Source organism: Meles meles, chromosome 1, assembly GCF_922984935.1.
Source record: "Meles meles chromosome 1, mMelMel3.1 paternal haplotype, whole genome shotgun sequence".
NCBI classification, from domain to species: Eukaryota; Metazoa; Chordata; class Mammalia; order Carnivora; family Mustelidae; genus Meles; species Meles meles.
The window spans coordinates 103,853,909-103,873,735 of NC_060066.1; positions in this window are offsets into that span (position 1 = coordinate 103,853,909).

The window sequence follows — 19,827 nt, forward strand, 5'->3', positions numbered from 1 at the left end:
AGTTTGTTTTGCTTTTAGGTTCCACCTATATCTGTGATCATACAACATTTCTCTTTCTCTGAATGTATTTCATTTAGCATAATGCCAATAAGGTCTATCCATGTTGTCACAAATGATGGAATTTCCACATTTTTTATGGCTGAATAAGATTTCCACAATTTTCTTTACCCACTCCTCTATCAATGGGCACTTGTTTCTGTGTCTCAAGTATTGTAAATGCTGCAGTGAACATGGGGGTGCTGATATCTTTGGAATTCTTTTTTGTTGTTTGTTTCCTTCAGATATATTCCCCAAGTGAAATTGCTGGATCATATGGGGATTTATTTTAATTGAGGTTCTCCAAACTGTTTTCCATAGTTGTATCAGTTTACATTCCTACAGTTAGAATGGCCATCCTCGAGAAGACAAGAGATAACACATGCTGTCATGGACATTCTTAACTTCCAAGGCCTGCCGACTGGGGTATGACTGACCAGCATGTGCCACTGTGACCAGTGAGTGGAACCAATGAAATTACCCATCCTGTGGCCAGGGGCCATCATCTCCCACTGTGCAGCCTCAGAGGGCCCTGAAGGAGGCCCCACTTACAATGAATGTGTTGTTTGCCAGGCACTTCTTTTACTCCCACTAGGAGGGCTACCCATAGACAGAATGAGCCCTGCTACTGATTCTACTGACACCATTTTACATTCAATTACCCCAGTGTTCTAACAGAAAGCCTTTTTAAAGTCTCCAGTAGCAAACAACCTTGAAAATGATTAGGAATGTGTGTTCAAACTAGGTTTTTTTGTCCCCACGAAAGATGATAGAACCTGGCTTCAGCACTATGTCAGACAGTGATGGGTGAGCTCCCATGCTGGGCCCAAAGCCCGGAAACAGCAAAGACCTAACTTGTATACATGATATGCTAATCTGTTTGCATAAAGTAAGTTGCTTATTCTTCAGCCCTACATCTTGCATTACCAAATATAGCCATATGCTTAATTTAGAAGTGATATATTAACCTGCCTCAAAGGGAAAAGATCTCTGACCAACTTCCTGCTCCCTCCCTTCAGCCCCATACAGTGATGGTCATTCCCCTTAGAATCAGTGGAAGCTTTCCTGTTTCTGAGCTTACAAGCTAACCGCCTGTGTCCTTGAGTGCTTACCACACACTGACTCACAGCATCTTAACTTAAGGGGCTATAGCAGGGAAGCGGGCGACATCAACAACCCAGCACCATCAGGACATTCAACACAAGTGGGGGCCAATTTATCCAACCACAAATTGTAAGCCTAATAATCAAATCTTACCCCACCCCACTCCAGATGCACATGCTCTAGATTTATGTGACTGAAAGCAATCTCTACAAACCCTCATAACTCTTCAAACTGAGTTTGCATGAGCACTGTACATGGTCTCGTTCCCAGGCACTTTGCATGGTGAACAAATAGTGTCCAATGATTCACCCATGGACTCACTTAAGAACAAAAGCACAGGAGAGCAAATTATAGCAGTCAGAATGAGGCAAAGTGCTCACTGATCCACTAAAATAAGTGATTGAATTGTTTCTAGCAGGACATGTGTGTGTGCTGTATGTGTGAGTGTGAGAGTGTGTGTTTATAAGTCACATATTGATAAGGAATGTCAGCCTATGCAATTACAGACTATAAAGTAAGTCATAAGCAAAATGGCACCATGTTTTACATTCATTTTCTCACTTACTCATCTATTCAGCAAATACTTATTCAACAAATATGGGCGACTGCCTACATCACAATAAAGAAGTAATAATGTGCTAATTTTCAAACATGGTTCAAAGAACCTTAATAAAATAACTTGCTTTATTCTCATGAAAATCCTTGGAAGTGGAGCTGTTACTATTTCCCTTATATGGAGGAGAAAACTGAACACTAAGTCACTTGCCAGGCCATGGAGCTGGGACAAGCCAGAAGTAGCAGAGCCAGAGCCCCACTCCCTGCATGACATCAGGCTGTCTCCCCATGCAGCTGGCTTGAGAGAAACAGCATGGAAATCAGGCCAAACCTTCCTCCCCACCTGCTGTTGTGAGCCCAAGGAGAGAGGACATGTCCTAACCAAGAGTGTCCCTTTGACCTCCTTTCCTCAGAGTTAGACTGTAACCCAGGCCGTATGTTTTTGGAAAAACATATGGAATATTATAATTTTATAGGTACATACTAAAATATTTGTTTCTCTTAAATGAAATACCAAGAATAAAGCTTTTGGTGTTCCATGACTAGCAAAAAAGAGCGAGGCAGCATCTGGCTGGGTGTGAGGACGTACTCTACCAAAAGGGAATGCATGCCCAGAGGAAGACCTGGAACAAGCCACTCTAAGACTTCTGGAGAAAACCAGCCATCTGATAGAAGGCCAGGTGAGTAGCTTTGCTCTATGATCCCACATTCAGACCTCCTGTGAGTTGTGCACCTGCAGTGCTGCCTGAACAGAGAACAGTGGAACTTGCACCCTAAGTCTTGTCTGAGTCTCTAGACCAGGACCCCATAGGAAGAGCGGTAACCATCAGAGGCTACTAGGAAAGATCCTTCTGTACTGGTGAAAGCTTCCTAATGACCACTACACAGAAGCCAATCCTGACCTTAATCCTGCCACTAAACACTTCCGAAACTCCTCAACAGCTCCAGATTGCTTGGGGAAAATGTAGGACGCCTTCCCTTGCAACACAGATGCTAAGTGCTCACCTAGTACTCCTATCTTACTGAGTTGACCACCATCACGTACATATGACTTGCCTCCATGCTTAGGTCATACCATATCCTACCTGACCTTTCCCTACCACATAAGCCCCGATTCACCTCCACAACTCAGCTGAGACAGCACTGCCTGGAAATCACTCTTCACTCTCCCCCTTGGCCTCCAGGCCCAGTCAGACCCATTTCATTCCTTCCTGTTGCTATGTGTTATCCTTCTGGGTAAGGGTATACTTGACAAGGAGGTCCAATTCAAAGCTGAAATAAAGTTTAATTACCTGTAATTATGAATTATCAATCTAGTAGTCCAGTGTTTTCCAAAATGGGCTTTGTTGTCCCTAGAAAATGTGAGTTCTAGAACAGTATTAATGTATTTCACTCTTAATTATAATAAAAATATACTTTATCCATTATAAAAACTTCTCTGTCACAGTGAAATTTTGACTTGAAAGATATATTCATAGGATAAAAGTTTAGTTTCTTAAGTAAATGACTCTCAAATTAGTTTTTAAAATAATTAGGATCCTAACCCCTGAGAGATCTTCAAACCATGGGTTATTCACATTTTTCCTTTAAAACGAAAATCCTGGATATTATCCAAGCTTTGAAAAATATTGGAACTCTAAGTATGACCTTAACTATGTAAAATGTATTCACAGGAAAAATCTGAAAAGGAACATAATAAATAGCTAACACTGGATATTTCCAAAGGGAGACAGGAGTAATTTGTTATTTTCATGCTATAATATGTCCATGATTTATTTTTATCTGAGGGAAAAAAAGTAAACATATATCAATAATATGTGGACACCATTAAAAATGATATTCTGAATTTAGCAATCAAGTTACCAAGTAAAAATCTAAAAACACTTATCATTGATGTGAAAAAAATTAAGGTATGGACATTTTTGGAGGTTTCCTAAAGTTCTGTGATTCATATATTCCTATAAATGGATATAGGTCTGAAATTATTCATATTGGAGAATTTTTAAAGGCTATATATTAGATTATTTAAAAAATAACAAAAACATAGCCTCCAGCACATTCATAGGATATAGTACATCATAGTTAAAGGATCACACTCCTGCTGTCTCAGGTATATTTCCTAGTGACCGTGGTGGGAGAGGAAGGACAGGCAAGTAAGCAGGGACATAGGAAAATAAAATGGGCAATGTTGATGCTACATGTTAGGTAAATCAGGTTTATTTTACTATTCTCTTTACTTTTCGTATGTGTTTAAAAATGTCCATAATAAACATTTTTTAAAAAAACTACAAAACCTATCAAAATTTACCACTCAGTGGGATACTATTATCCACCCATCAGAATGGCTATAAAAAAGATTGATAATACCAATTGTGTCTTAAAGCTCTTAAAAATCATATCTGTTTAGGAGACAAAATCTCTTTATAGTGAAGCCTATAGTTTTCAAACATAGATTGAATAAAAACAGTATGGGTTTATTATTTCTTCCAAGCCTGATTCTTTCTGTGCCTTGATAAATGTTCATGTTTGAATCATGTATGCATTTACTTGGAGATAATATTCATGTGTGTGTATGTGTGTGTGTGTAAAACTGGCTACACAAAAAGCGTACCCTCCTACCCTTTCTAGACATGATGAATTTGGCTCAAGCCAAAAACTACATGAAGCTAGGCAAAGACTTGCTGATAAGCATGCATCAGTGCCATAGCACAGAATGTTGACCTTGTTATCACACTGTATATATCACAGATCTCTATATTAACATGCCCTTTAGGATTTTCAAACATTGAAAGAGTTTTTATTCAAAACATTCAATTCAATTCAAAACATTGAAAGTTTTTTATTCCATAAAATTCAAAAGTAATAGAGTCACCAGCAGTTTACTGTATTTCCTAATTAAGAATGTTGTCTTTTGGAACACTGAAAAGAAATAATATAAAATAAAATGAAAAAAAATTTAAAATGTTGCCTAAAAAATAAAGGAGATGAGAGTGCAATGTTGTGTTATAACAGTTCCAAAGTTTTCATTCAACTACAGTACATCATGACCATCATTCTAGAGCTGATGATTTATATTGCACTATGAGGTTTAAATATTCTCTTAGCTCAATAATTATGACTTTTTTCTAATCTTTTAAGTCTAACATTGTATAGACAGCTTTTGTTTTCACAAGAAAAAATATGCAGGGGCGCCTGGGTGGCTCAGTGGATTAAGCCGCTGCCTTCGGCTCAGGTCATGATCTCAGGGTCCTGGGATCGAGCCCCACATCGGGCTCTCTGCTCCGCAGGGAGCCTGCTTCCTCCTCTCTCTCTGCCTGCTGCTCTGCCTACTTGTGATCTCTCTCTCTGTCAAATAAATAAATAAAATCTTTAAAAAAAAAGAAAAAATATGCATAAAACACTAGAATATTATTTATTAAAAAAGCGTGTTAAGGCACAGAGGCATGAAAAAAGACAAATAGATATGAATTGAGATAGAGATAGAAATAAGGATAGGGAGATGGGAGAGAGGGAGAAGGAGGGAGAACACAGGGGTGAGGGAAGAAGGGAAGGAGAAGAAGGGAGAGTGGAGAAGAGGGAGAGAGGGAGAGTGGGGAAATGAAAACTTCTGTGACCACTACCACATAAAGAAAGGGGCTAGGAGCCCAGAAATTCCGGTTGTGATTTGCCCAATCATTATGAACCCCCTTCTCACCAAAAGTAACCACAATGCAGACTTCTAACACTAGTTTGTTTTTTTAACCTTATATAAATAGAATCATAGTGTATATATTCTCTTGTATCTGGCTTCTTATTTCAACTTTAAGTTTGTGACTCACCCTGCTGCTGAATGTATCTATTGTTCACTCTATTTCAGTGTTCTTTAGAACTCATTGCACACATGTACCACAAAACACATATCTATTTCTCTGTAACGGACATCTGAGTAGTTTCCAAAACAAGCTAGCATAAATAATGTTGCTGTGAATATTCTTGAACAAATCTCTGTGTTCCACGTGTTTACATTTCTGTGGGGTATATACACCAAGGAGAGAAATTTCTGAGTTTTTGTAGGTAATGCTTTTTCCCAAGTGACTCCTATTGAAAGAAAAAAAATGTGGAACAACTCATTTCTTGCCTACCCACAAGTGCCAGGAAACTAATTTAAGAACAATGTATTTAACAAACAAATCTGAGAGTAATTTACTTAAGAAACAAAATTTTATTCTATGAATATATTTTTCCCTTTGAAATTTATCACTATAAAAGAAAAGTTTTTATAACTGAATTTTCTAGTTTCTCAGTGTGGGTGCAATCAAATTATCTGCTAAACCTTGAATTCCCCAGATTTCTAATATGGCAAATGATGCCTTACAGCAAGCTTTCTTTTCTAAACATTCAAAAAAATACATAAAATCACATTAGTGTGAGATGTGACCTGGTAATGAGACGATATTTAAGTTTACACATCCAAATCACTGCTGTTCCTTTAAATTGGCCATTTGGGAAAGCTAGGCATTTATAAAAAGAGGAAAGCCTCAGTTAAATAGTGATGCATGCAGAGTCCCCAGGATACATTCACAGTGGGCATGTGGCCATGCACAGTGGGCATGCACAGGCACAGTGGCCTGACCCACCTTCCTGCAGCCCCATCTCCCTCCATGCTGCTACCACAGCAGCCCTCTGGAAAGCAAAGCCAGTATCTTTCCTCCATTGGATAAGACTTTCAGTGTCTTCCCTCTTAACCAGGTCCTAGTCTGAGGACATTTGCCTGGCCCATAAAACTTCAATAACTTGTCTTCAGCATGCATAGCCAGGGTGGTTTTTGTTCAAGCTCACTGCATAAAATGTCACGTGCCTGGCACTCTTTGAAGTGAGTGACAAGTATTAATTCACTTAATCCTCATGTCAACCTATGAAATGGGCACCATTATTTTTTTTTAAGATTTTATTTATTTATTTGACAGACACAGATCACAAGTAGGCAGAGAGGCAGGCAAAGAGAGGAGGAAGCAGGCTCCCTCTGAGCAGAGAGCCCATGTGGGGCTTGAACCCAGGACCCTGAGATCATGACCTGAGCCGAAGGCAAAGTCTTTAACCCACTGAGCCACCCAGGTGTGGGCACCATTATTTACACCCCATCTTTATAGATGAGGAAATTGAAGTATGAGGAGGAAAATGCCATAGCTCAAGTCACACCACAAGGACAGCACACCCAGCCCATGTGACTCTGGGACCGGGCTTGCAGCCTCTGTCCTTGCCTGTCACCACTGCTCCTCACTCATACTCTGCAGTCATGCTGCACCCTGATCTTCTTAACACTTCATCCCTGGCTTCCTCTCCTGCCCATGCTCGTGCTTGTCCTGACGGGCCTCTCCCACTGGCATCCACCTCAGGGTCAGCTTTTGTTCATCTTTGATCCTCTTTGGGCCCCTATACTTGGGACTTTATACTTATCTCTTTGTTAATTTGCCTGTTTTAACAAAATTATTATTTTTCACGTCTGTGTCCTCTATTAGAGTGGGAATTTGTTGAGAAATAAAGTGACATTGTATCCAAAATTTCAAGAGTCTGCCTGGGTACTTGGATCACTTTAGCAATTCAATAAAAAAATTGTTGACTGATTTGATAGAAAGGAAGGAAGGCAAGCAAGAAAAAAGAAGGGAAGAAGGAGCTAAGTTGGAGGTTCAGTAGTGGAAAGTTGAGCCAGAAATGCCTGGGTTTGAATTCCCGTTTCAAATACTCATTAGCAATGAAACTAATAACTAAATCTCCCTGAAGCTTCATTTCCAAATGGTATAATAAGTATTAAGATGACTATTTTTGCAGAATTATTCTAAGAATCAGAGATTATGAAAAGTGACTTGCACACAATAAAAACTATTATCATTACTATTACTATTTGTAATGCCATTTATGCTGCATAGTGACATTTTATCTCTCTGTGATCTATGTCCTAGATGATGTAAAATCAATTCGGCTCACCTTCAGGAAGAGCAGGACAATCTCTTCTGTGCCAATAATGCACCATATGCCTAATGCTTTTGTAACTTCACAAGATATTTCAATTGCTTAAGCACATGCTGCCAGGAGCTGGACATTGAGAACATGTGAAAGTTGCTCTATGTTACTCAAGACACTAGAAGGCTGCACCATTCACTGTGTAATGTTGCAGTTCTCAACTCGAATGCTCATAATTAAAAGGTCAGACCCAAACAGATCCTACACTCAGAGAACCTGGCACATGATACTGCATGTGATGAGGAACGGTCACTTGTCTCTCCTCCTTGAGGCCCCAGGCAAGCCCAGGGCCCTGGAAGGAACTGCACACAGTGCAGAGCTGAGCATGTATTATCTTAGAACACTGCTGTGTTGTTCCTACCTTCCTATAAAATGAAGACAAAGCTTATTTTTCTAGGAAACCTCTAGCCCATAAAACACGTGACTACTCATGATTCATTTTGTCATGTTACCAGAATCCACGAGTTCCTTAACATCACTCCTTAAGCAACTGAAATTTCTATTTGGCAGCAAACAATTGGGAGTAAAATACTCTTAAGTAAGGAATGCACTTGAAGTGCTTCTATACTAGTAATTATACATTTGGTGTAAACACAGTTTCAGCTCTTTCCAAAAACTTGATTTATTGTTCGTACTTCCACCTGTGAGAGACAAGTGCTTACAGGAAAATCCTTGATAAATTTTATTCACCCACGTAGGTGTATATGACATCTCTGGTGGAAAAGTGTATGTGAAGAACAGATGCAATGTTGAGTCCTCACTGTGGCAACTCCTATGCAAATATGCATCACAAATGTTACAAGGTTAATCATTAAAATAACTGCAACCTCTTCGACCTCAGCTGTAGCAACATCTTCCTAGGAACAACGGCAAAGTCAAGGGAAGCAAGGGCAAAAATGAACTATTGGGATTTCATCAAGATCAAAAGCTTTTGCACAGCAAAGGAAACAGTTAACAAAACCAAAAGACAACTGACAGAATGGGAGAAGATATTTGCAAACGACATATCAGATAAAGGGCTAGTATCCAAAATCTATAAGGAACTTAGCAAACTCAACACCCAAAGAACAAACAATCCAATCAAGAAATGGGCAGAGGACATGAACAGACATTTCTGCAAAGAAGACATCCAGATGGCCAACAGACACATGAAAAAGTGCTCCACGTCGCTCGGCATCAGGGAAATACAAATCAAAACCACAATGAGATATCACCTACACCAGTCAGAATGGCTAAAATTAACAAGTCAGGAAATGACAGATGCTGGCGAGGATGCGGAGAAAGGGGAACCCTCCTCCACTGTTGGTGGGAATGCAAGCTGGTGCAACCACTCTGGAAAACAGCATGGAGGTTCCTCAAAATGTTGAAAATAGAACTATCCTATGACCCAGCAATTGCACTACCGGGTATTTACCCTAAAGATACAAACATAGTGATCCGAAGGGGCACGTGTACCCGAATGTTTATAGAAGCAATGTCTACAATAGCCAAACTATGGAAAGAACCTAGATGTCCATCAACAGATGAATGGATAAAGAAGAAGTGGTATATATACACAATGGAATACTATGCAGCCATCAAAAGAAATGAAATCTTGCCATTTGGGACGACGTGGATGGAACTAGAGCGTATCATGCTTAGTGAAATAAGTCAATCGGAGAAAGACAACTATCATATGATCTCCCTGATAGGAGGACATGGAGAAGTAACATGGGGGGTTAGGGGGATAGGAGAAGAATGAATGAAACAAGATGGGATTGGGAGGGAGACAAACCATAAATGACTCTTAATCTCACAAAACAAACTGGGGGTTGCTGGGGGGAGGTGGGATTGGGAGAGGGGGAGGGGGCTATGGACATTGGGGAGGGTATGTGCTATCGTGAGTGCTGTGAAGTGTGTAAACCTGGCGATCCACAGACCTGTACCCCTGGGGATAAAAATACATTATATGTTTATAAAAAAAAAATTTGGAAGGGGAGGCGAACCATAAGAGACTATGGACTCTGAAAAACAACCTGAGGGGGAGGAGTCAAGATGGCGGAGAAGTAGCAGGCTGAAACTACATCAGGTAGCAGGAGATCAGCTCGATAGCTTATCTAAACATTGCAAACACCTACAAATCCAATGGGAGATCGAAGAGAAGAAGAACAGCAACTCTAGAAACAGAAAATCAACCACTTTCTGAAAGGTAGGACTGGCGGAGAAGTGAATCTAAAACCACGGGAAGATAGACTGTGGGGGGAGGGGCTGGCTCCCGGCAAGCGGTGGAGGAACGGAGCACAAAATCAGGACCTTTAAAAGTCTGTTCCACCGAGGGACATTGCTCCAGAGGCTAAACCAGGGTGAAGCCCACGCGGGGTCAGCGTGGCCGCAGGTCCCGCAGGGTCACAGAAGGATCGGGGGTGTCAGAGTGTCACAGAGCTCACAGGTATTAGAACGGAGAAGCCGGCTGCAGAGACAGAGCCGAGGACTGAACTCTCAGCTCAGGGTTACCTTGAACTGGTCGCGGGCTGGGTGAGCTCGGAGCGCGGCTAGAGGCTGGGGATACGGGAGTGATTGGGTGCTGTCCTCTGGGGGCGCACTGAGGAGTGGGGCCCCAGGCTCATGGCTCCTCCGGGCCGGAGACTAGGAGGCCGCCATTTTCATTCCCGTCCTCTGGAACTCTACAGAAAGTGTTCAGGGAACAGCAGCTCCCAAAAGCGAACCCGAGCCGATTACTTAGTCCGGCCGCCGGTAAGGGCGATGCAATCCCGCCTCGGGCAAAGACACTTGAGAGTCACTACAACAGGCCCCTCCCCCAGAAGATCAACAAAATATCCAGCCAGGACGAAGTTTATCTATCAAGGAAAGTAGGTTCAACTCCTAAGAAAGCAGTGCAATTCCAGAGGAGGAGAAAGCAAAGCACGGAACTCATGGCTATCTCCCCATGATTCTTTAGTCTTGCGGCTACTTCAATTTTTTTTTTCTTTTTTCTTTTTTCAATTTTTTTTCTTTTTTCTTCTTCTGCTAAATTTTTTAAAACTTTCACTCTTTTCTTTTTTAACGTTTTTTGACTAGTTTATCTAAATATATATATTTTTTCTTTCTTTTTTATATTTTTTCTTTATTTGTTTTATTTTTAAAATTTTTTTCTTTTTTTTTTCCTGAACCTCTTTTTATCCCCTTTCTCCCCCCCAAAATTTGGGGTCTCTTCTCATTTGGTTACAGCGCATTTTTCTGGGGTCTTTGCCACCCTTTTATAATTTATTTGCTCCTTCATATCCTCTTATCTGGACAAAATGACAAGGCGGAAAAAATCACCACAAACAAAAGAACAAGAGACAGTACCGAAGGCTAGGGACCTAATCAACACAGACATTGGTAATATGTCAGATCAAGAGTTCAGAATGACGATTCTGAACATTCTAGCCGGGCTCGAAAAAGGCATGGAAGATATTAGAGAAACCCTCTCTGGAGATATTAAAGCCCTTTCTGGAGAAATTAAAGAACTAAAATCTAACCAAGTTGAAATCAAAAAAGCTATTAATGAGGTGCAATCAAAAATGGAGGCTCTCACTGCTAGGATAAATGAGGCAGAAGAAAGAATTAGTGATCTAGAAGACCAAATGACAGAGAATAAAGAAGCCGAGCAAAAGAGGGACAAACAGCTACTGGACCATGAGGGGAGAATTCGAGAGATAAGTGACACCATAAGACGAAACAACATTAGAATAATTGGGATTCCAGAAGAAGAAGAAACAGAGAGGGGAGCAGAAGGTCTATTGGAGAGAATCATTGGAGAGAATTTCCCTACTATGGCAAAGGGAACAAGCATCAAAATCCAGGAGATGCAGAGAACCCCCCTCAAAGTCAACAAGAATAGGTCCACACCCCGTCACATAATAGTAAAATTTACAAGTCTTAGTGACAAAGAGAAAATCCTGAAAGCAGCCTGAGAAAAGAAGTCTGTAACATACAATGGTAAAAATATTAGATTGGCAGCAGACTTATCCACAGAGACCTGGCAGGCCAGGAAGAGCTGGCATGATATATTCAGAGCACTAAACGAGAAAAACATGCAGCCAAGAATACTCTATCCAGCTAGGCTATCATTGAAAATAGAAGGAGAGATCAAAAGCTTCCAGGACAAACAAAAACTGAAAGAATTTGCAAACACCAAACCAGCTCTACAGGAAATATTGAAAGGCGTCCTCTAAGCAAAGAGAGAGCCTAAAAGTAGTAGATCAGAAAGGTACAGAGACAATATACTATAACAGTCACCTTACAGGCTAATAATGGCACTAAATTCATATCTCTCAATAGTTACCCTGAATGTTATGGGCTAAATGCCCCAATCAAAAGACACAGGGTATCAGAACGGATTAAAAAAAACAAAACCCATCAGTATGTTGCCTACAAGAAACTCATTTTAGACGCGAAGACACCTCCAGATTTAAAGTGAAGGGGTGGAAAACAATTTACCATGCTAATGGGCATCAGAAGAAAGCTGGGGTGCCAATCCTTATATGAGATCAATTAGATTTTAAGCCAAAGACTATAATAAGCACTATATCCTACTGAAAGTGTCTGTCCAACAAGAAGATCTAACAATTTTAAATATCTATGCCCCTAACGTGGGAGCAACCAACTATATCAACCAATTAATAACAAAATCAAAGAAACACATCAATAAAAATACAATAATAGTAGGGGACTTGAACACTCCCCTCACTGAAATGGACAGATCATCCAAGCAACTGGACCAGATGGACATCACAGATATATTCAGAACATTCCATCCCAAGGCAACAGAATACACATTCTTCTCTAGTGCACATGGAACCTTCTCCAGAATAGATCACATTCTGGGTCACAAATCATGTCTCAACTGGTATCAAAAGATTGGGATCATTCCCTGCATATTTTCAGACCACAATGCTCTGAAGCTAGAACTCAATCACAAGAGGAAAGCTGGAAAGAACCCAAATACATGGAGACTAAACAGCATCCTTTTAAAGAATGAATGGGTCAACCAGGAAATTAAAGAAGAATTGAAAAAATTCATGGAAACAAATGATAATGAAAACACAACAGTTCAAAATCTATGGGACACAGCAAAGGCAGTCCTGAGAGGAAAATATATAGCGGTACAAGCCTTTCTCAAGAAACAAGAAAGGTCTCAAGTACACAACCTAACCCTACACGTAAAGGAGCTGGAGAAAGAACAAGAAAGAAACCCTAAACCCAGCAGGAGAAGAGAAATCATAAAGATCAGAGCAGAAATCAATGAAATAGAAACCAAAAAAACAATAGAAAAAATCAATGAAACTAGGAGCTGGTTCTTTGAAAGAATCAATAAGATTGATAAACCCCTGGCCAGACTCATCAAAAAGAAAAGAGAAAGGACCCAAATCAATAAAATCATGAATGAAAGAGGAGAGACCACAACTAACACCAAAGAAATACAGACAATTGTGAGAACATACTATGAGCAACTCTACGCCAACAAATTGGACAATCTGGAAGAAATGGATGCATTCCTAGAGACATATAAACTACCACAACTGAACCAGGAAGAAATAGAAAACCTGAACAGGCACATAACCAGTAAGGAGATTGAAACAGTCATCAAAAATCTCCAAACAAACAAAAGCCCAGGGCCAGACGGCTTCCCAGGGGAATTCTACCAAACATTTAAAGAAGAACTCATTCCTATTCTCCTGAAACTGTTCCAAAAAATAGAAATGGAAGGAAAACTTCCAAACTCATTCTATGAGGCCAGCATCACCTTGATCCCAAAACCAGACAAGGATCCCACCAAAAAAGAGAACTACAGACCAATATCCTTGATGAACACAGACGCAAAAATTTTTGCCAAAATACTAGCCAATAGGATTCAACAGGACATTAAAAGGATTATTCACCACGATCGAGTGGGATTTATTCCAGGGCTGCAGGGTTGGTTCAACATCCGCAAATCAATCAATGTGATACAACACATTAATAAAAGAAAGAACAAGAACCATATGATACTCTCAATAGATGCTGAAAAAGCATTTGACAAAGTACAGCATCCCTTCCTGATCAAAACTCTTCAAAGTGTAGGGATAGAGGGCACATACCTCAATATTATCAAAGCCATCTATGAAAAACCCACTGCAAATATCATTCTCAATGGAGAAAAACTGAAAGCTTTTCCGCTAAGGTCAGGAACACGGCAGGGATGTCCATTATCACCACTGCTATTCAACATAGTACTAGAAGTCCTAGCCTCAGCAATCAGACAACAAAAAGAAATTAAAGGCATCCAAATCAGTAAAGAAGAAGTCAAACTATCACTCTTCGCAGATGATATGATACTATATGTGGAAAACCCAAAAGACTCCACTCCAAAACTGCTAGAACTTGTACAGGAATTCAGTAAAGTGTCAGGATATAAAATCAATGCACAGAAATCAGTTGCATTTCTGTACACCAACAACAAGACAGAAGAAAGAGAAATTAAGGAGTCAATCCCATTTACAATTGTACCCAAAACTATAAGATACCTAGGAATAAATCTAACCAAAGAGGCTAAGAATCTATACACAGAAAATTATAAAGTACTCATGAAAGAAATTGAGGAAGACACAAAGAAATGGAAAAATGTTCCATGCTCCTGGATTGGAAGAATAAATATTGTGAAAATGTCCATGCTACCTAAAGCAATCTACACATTTAATGCAATCCCTATCAAAATACCATCCATTTTTTTCAAAGAAATGGAACAAATAATCCTAAAATTTATATGGAACCAGAAAAGACCTCGAATAGCCAAAGGAATATTGAAAAAGAAAGCCAAAGTTGGTAGCATCACAATTCCGGACTTCAAGCTCTATTACAAAGCCGTCATCATCAAGACAACATGGTACTGGCACATAAACAGACACATAGATCAATGGAACAGAATAGAGCTCCCAGAAATCGACCCTCAACTCTATGGTCAACTAATCTTCGACAAAGCAGGAAAGAATGTCCAATGGAAAAAGACAGCCTCTTCAATAAATGGTGCTGGGAAAATTGGACAGCCACATGCAGAAAAATGAAATTGGACCACTTCCTTACACCACACACGAAAATAGACTCCAAATGGATGAAGGACCTCAATGTGAGAAAGGAATCCATCAAAATCCTTGAGGAGAATGCAGGCAGCAACTTCTTCGACCTCAGCCGTAGCAACATCTTCCTAGGAACAACAGCAAAGGCAAGGGAAGCAAGGGCAAAAATGAACTATTGGGATTTCATCAAGATCAAAAGCTTTTGCACAGCAAAGGAAACAGTTAACAAAACCAAAAGACAACTGACAGAATGGGAGAAGATATTTGCAAATGACATATCAGATAAAGGGCTAGTATCCAAAATCTATAAGGAACTTAGCAAACTCAACACCCAAAGAACAAACAATCCAATCAAGAAATGGGCAGAGGACATGAACAGACATTTCTGCAAAGAAGACATCCAGATGGCCAACAGACACATGAAAAAGTGCTCCACGTCAGTCAGCATCAGGGAAATACAAATCAAATCCACAATGAGATATCACCTCACACCAGTCAGAATGGCTAAAATCAACAAGTCAGGAAATGACAGATGCTGGAGAGGATGCGGAGAAAGGGGAACCCTCCTCCACTGTTGGTGGGAATGCAAGCTGGTGCAACCACTCTGGAAAACAGCATGGAGGTTCCTCAAAATGTTGAAAATAGAACTACCCTATGACCCAGCAATTGCACTACTGGGTATTTACCCTAAAGATACAAACATAGTGATCCGAAGGGGCACGTGTACCCGAATGTTTATAGCAACAATGTATACAATAGCCAAACTATGGAAAGAACCTAGATGTCCATCAACAGATGAATGGATAAAGAAGAAGTGGTATATATACACAACGGAATACTATGCAGCCATCAAAATAAATGAAATCTTGCCATTTGCGACGATGTGGATTGAACTCGAGCGTATCATGCTTAGTGAAATAAGTCAATCGGAGAAAGACAACTATCATATGATCTCCCTGATATGAGGACATGGAGAAGCAACATGGGGGGTTAGGGGGATAGGAGAAGAATAAATGAAACAAGATGGGATTGGGAGGGAGACAAACCATAAATGACTCTTAATCTCACAAAACAAACTGGGGGTTGCTGGGGGGAGGTGGGATTGGGAGAGGGGGAGGGGGCTATGGACATTGGGGAGGAGAGGCGAACCATGAGAGACTATGGACTCTGAAAAACAACCTGAGGGTTTTGAAGGGTCAGGGGTGGGAGGTTGGGGGAACAGGTGGTGGTTAATAGGGAGGGCACGTTTTGCATGGAGCACTGGGTGTTGTGCAAAAACAATGAATACTGTTATGCTGAAAAAAATAAATAAAATGGGAAAAAAAAAAAACAACCTGAGGGTTTTGAAGGGTCAGGGGTGGGAGGTTGGGAGAACAGGTGGTGGGTAATAGGGAGGGCACGTTTTGCATGGAGCACTGGGTGTTTGCAAAAACAGTGAATACTGTTATGCTGAAAAAATAAATAAAATGGAAAAAAAATCTAAAAAAAAAAATAGCTGCAGAAATTCCAAGAGTGATTTTTAAGCATTGGCCATGGATTCGATATAGCATTTAGTTTAGAATGCATAGGCCAATTATTTTATAACATAAATGTGTCTGGGAAAAACCAAAAACAAAAACAGAAACAAAAACAAAAACGTATTTGCTAAGGACTTTCAAATTGGCAACTTTGTACCAATAACATGAGACTTACATGAAAAGGAGAAGTATCTATTACTTTTTAATGGGGAGTTCATAAAGTCTCTCTCTCTCTCTCTCTCTCTCTCTCTTTTAATTTAACACCCAAATGAACATGACTTTCTGAATTGCTTGTGAATTCGTGAACAAGTCCTTATCAGGGTGAATTAGAGAAGCTGGAGGAAAATGAAAAAGCAGAGAAGAAAAAAAGAAATAAAGAAGAAAGAAAAGGTAAGGGGGCGCCCGGGTGGCTCAGTGGATTAAGCCGCTGCCTTCGGCTCAGGTCATGATCTCAGGGTCCTGGGATCGAGCCCCGCATCGGGCTCTCTGCTCTGCAGGGAGCCTGCTTCCTCCTCTCTCTCTGCCTACTTGTGATCTCTCTCTGTGTCAAATAAATAAATAAAATCTTTAAAAAAAAAAAAAAGAAAAGGTAAGACTGGCAGGCAGGTCAGGAAGGAACTGAAGGTGGTGTCTGGGTGCCCATGGATCCCCTGCCTAGAGGTCTGCATGCAGTAGCACCAGGGGCATCTACAGTGTGGAGTGGTCACAAGGAATGTTAATTTAGAGTAAATCCCCAAGGGGAGAGCAAATTCGAAGGAAACTTTTGAGAAGGCAATGACAGGGGAGGTCAAAATTGTCTGATCAAAGAGTCAGGAGGCAAAAGGGGAACACAGGCTACCCAAGAAAGTTACAAGGACATCCAGGAAAATATTTGACCCATAGGTGCTTGGGTAAGAACACCTCTTATGTATTCTCTTATAGTGAAGTTCAGTTCTATCTAAAAGACTAAAAATTAGGCACTCAGGTTCTACCTATTATCTGTCCTTTGTTTATGGACATTATAAGCTGGCCTAACTAAAGCACTAATTAGTTCTAAGGTATTAGTCAATAAAGAAACCTAAAAAGGATGAAGAAAGTGCTCATTTTTTGTAGTAAGACAGAACTTAGTTTGAAGTTCAGCACTACCGTTTCCATTGCCAAGTAAAGACATTAATCTTCAAACTAAGTTCTGAGGGGTGTCTGGGTGGCTCAGTTGGTTAAGCATTTGCCTTGGGCTCAGGTCATGATTCCAGGGTTCTGGGACTCTGCTTGGCAGGGAGCCTGATTTTCCCTGTGCTTGCCGCTCCCCCTGCTTGTGTTCTCTCTCTCTCTCTCTCTCCCAAATAAATAAATAAAATCTTAAAAAAATATATAAGTTCTGAAAGTGACCTACCTCATGGTGTCCATGATTAGTCAATGAGTGCCCAGCACACACTGCATGTCAAAAAATTTCTAATAAACTTGACTTAAAACCCTATCTATCTCTATATCTATGTCTATCTCTATATCTCTATTTCTATTTACTATGAGAGAAAGAGAGACAGAGACAGAGAATGAAATAGAGAGACTGAGATTCATGTCTTCTTATTCACAGTAGTTGTGTTCTATAAAGACACCATGAATACTAAATAGTGAATATTGAACCACTGTTTCTAAGGAAGATACAAAGTTAGGGTCCAGTGAGTCTCTGGTCACAATATTTTATCAACATATCAATACATACCTGATTTATGTGTGTTTCTGTTTAGACACTTATTTAATATATATTATTGATTCATTAATTTTGTACTCAAAGCCAGCAGCACTATAACTCGTGCCTGAATGAAGTTTTCTAACACAGGTATATTCTTGTAGCGCACATCATAGCTGTCCTGACCTTGAGACACTCCACAACAAGTTGGCACTATGTTTGGGGGCCATTTTACACATGAAAATCTTCAACAAAAAAAACACAAAAATGAAAAAAAAATTAAAAATGGAACTAGGAAGACCACGAAGAGGAGACTAGTTGGCATTCTGAGTGTGGGATTATGAAGTCAAGTTTGCCTCTTTCACCTCAACTTGGAACATATATATCAGTCAAGTCAAAGCTTTGCCACTCACCAAACATCCCCAATGACCTTTATTTGTAACCAGTTACCTTCAGTATATTCTTGGAAAATAGTTTTGTTTTGTTCCTCATCTAGAGCAAATTTCCATGGTCTCAATAAAAATGTAGTATAGCCACACAATATTTGATTCTTGGTACATGTTAAAGGTGCAGTTTAGGGGTGCCTGGGTGGTTCAGTTGGTTAAGCATATGATTCTTGGTTTTGGCTCAGGTCATGATCTCATGGGTGGAGAGATGGAGCCCCACCTTGGGCTCTGCACTCAGTGGCAAGTCTGCTTGAAGTTTCCCTTCCGCTGTACCTCCCCACACTCTCTTTCTCATGCACTTGTGCTTTCTCTAAGATAAATAAATAAATCTTTAAAAAAATAAAATAAAAGTACAGTCTATCTGTAAAATGGTGTGGCAATTTCTAGAGTTAGTAATAACAATAGTCTTAGGGAGGTGAGTGGGCAGAAGCAATCTATAAGGAGGTACTCTCTGCACAATGCCCATACATTCACGCTGTTTCCTCCATTCTTCCAATGCCTAAGATACAGCCACATGGCCCCTTATGATCCCTTAAAAACTCATGTAGTGCCACTTCAATCACATGCTGAGTCAGAACAATCTCAAGCTTACTGGGATCCACACAGAGGGAATATAGACCCTACCTTTCAATAAGAAGGGTGTCAAGGTCACATTATAACAATATGGGTCAGATAAGAAATATTGTTGCGGGCATCTCTGGAAAATTAGTCTGCCACAAGTATTTTCAAGACAGTTAAAGAAAGATGTGTCTCAAATAGGAGTTAATGATCACCTATGCCAAGTGTAACTGTTAACCTGCTAGATAAGAACTGAGACTTAACTATTAACATTTTGCCGAGTGGGATTTATTGGTGACCCAGACAAGAGCTGCTTAGAGTGGAGTAGTCAAAAGAGGGCATGGGAGGAATGAAACTGGAGACAGTGAACACAAAAAACTCTGTTAGGACTTTGCTTTAAAGGACAGAAAAAGGAAGGGATAAATAGTAGCTAAATGAAAGTTTGATTTTGATTTTTTTTTTTTTTGAGATGGGAGATATTACAAGATGCTTCTGAAGGGCTTAATACAGTATTAAGGGAAGATTTGTTGATATGGGACTAAGATAATCTTTGCAATTTTTTCTTGAGTATGTGAGAAAAGACAATATCTAATGCACATGTGGAAGGAATATTGTTTTATATGAACATTTATCCATAGCTACAAGAGAGCAGGAAAAGAACATGGACACGTGTAGGCAGACTGGTAGATATAGTGGTGGGGGCAGGTGGATGTTTTCTTTTCTCAGTAAAAAGTCATCAACTGACAATGAGGTATTAGCAATTTGAAAAAAGAAGAAAAGGTATAACACACACATCTAGAGAAATGTAATATAATTTCTAGTTTGTAGAGAGTCACCTAAAATTGTTGGTTGTTTTCCTCCTTCCT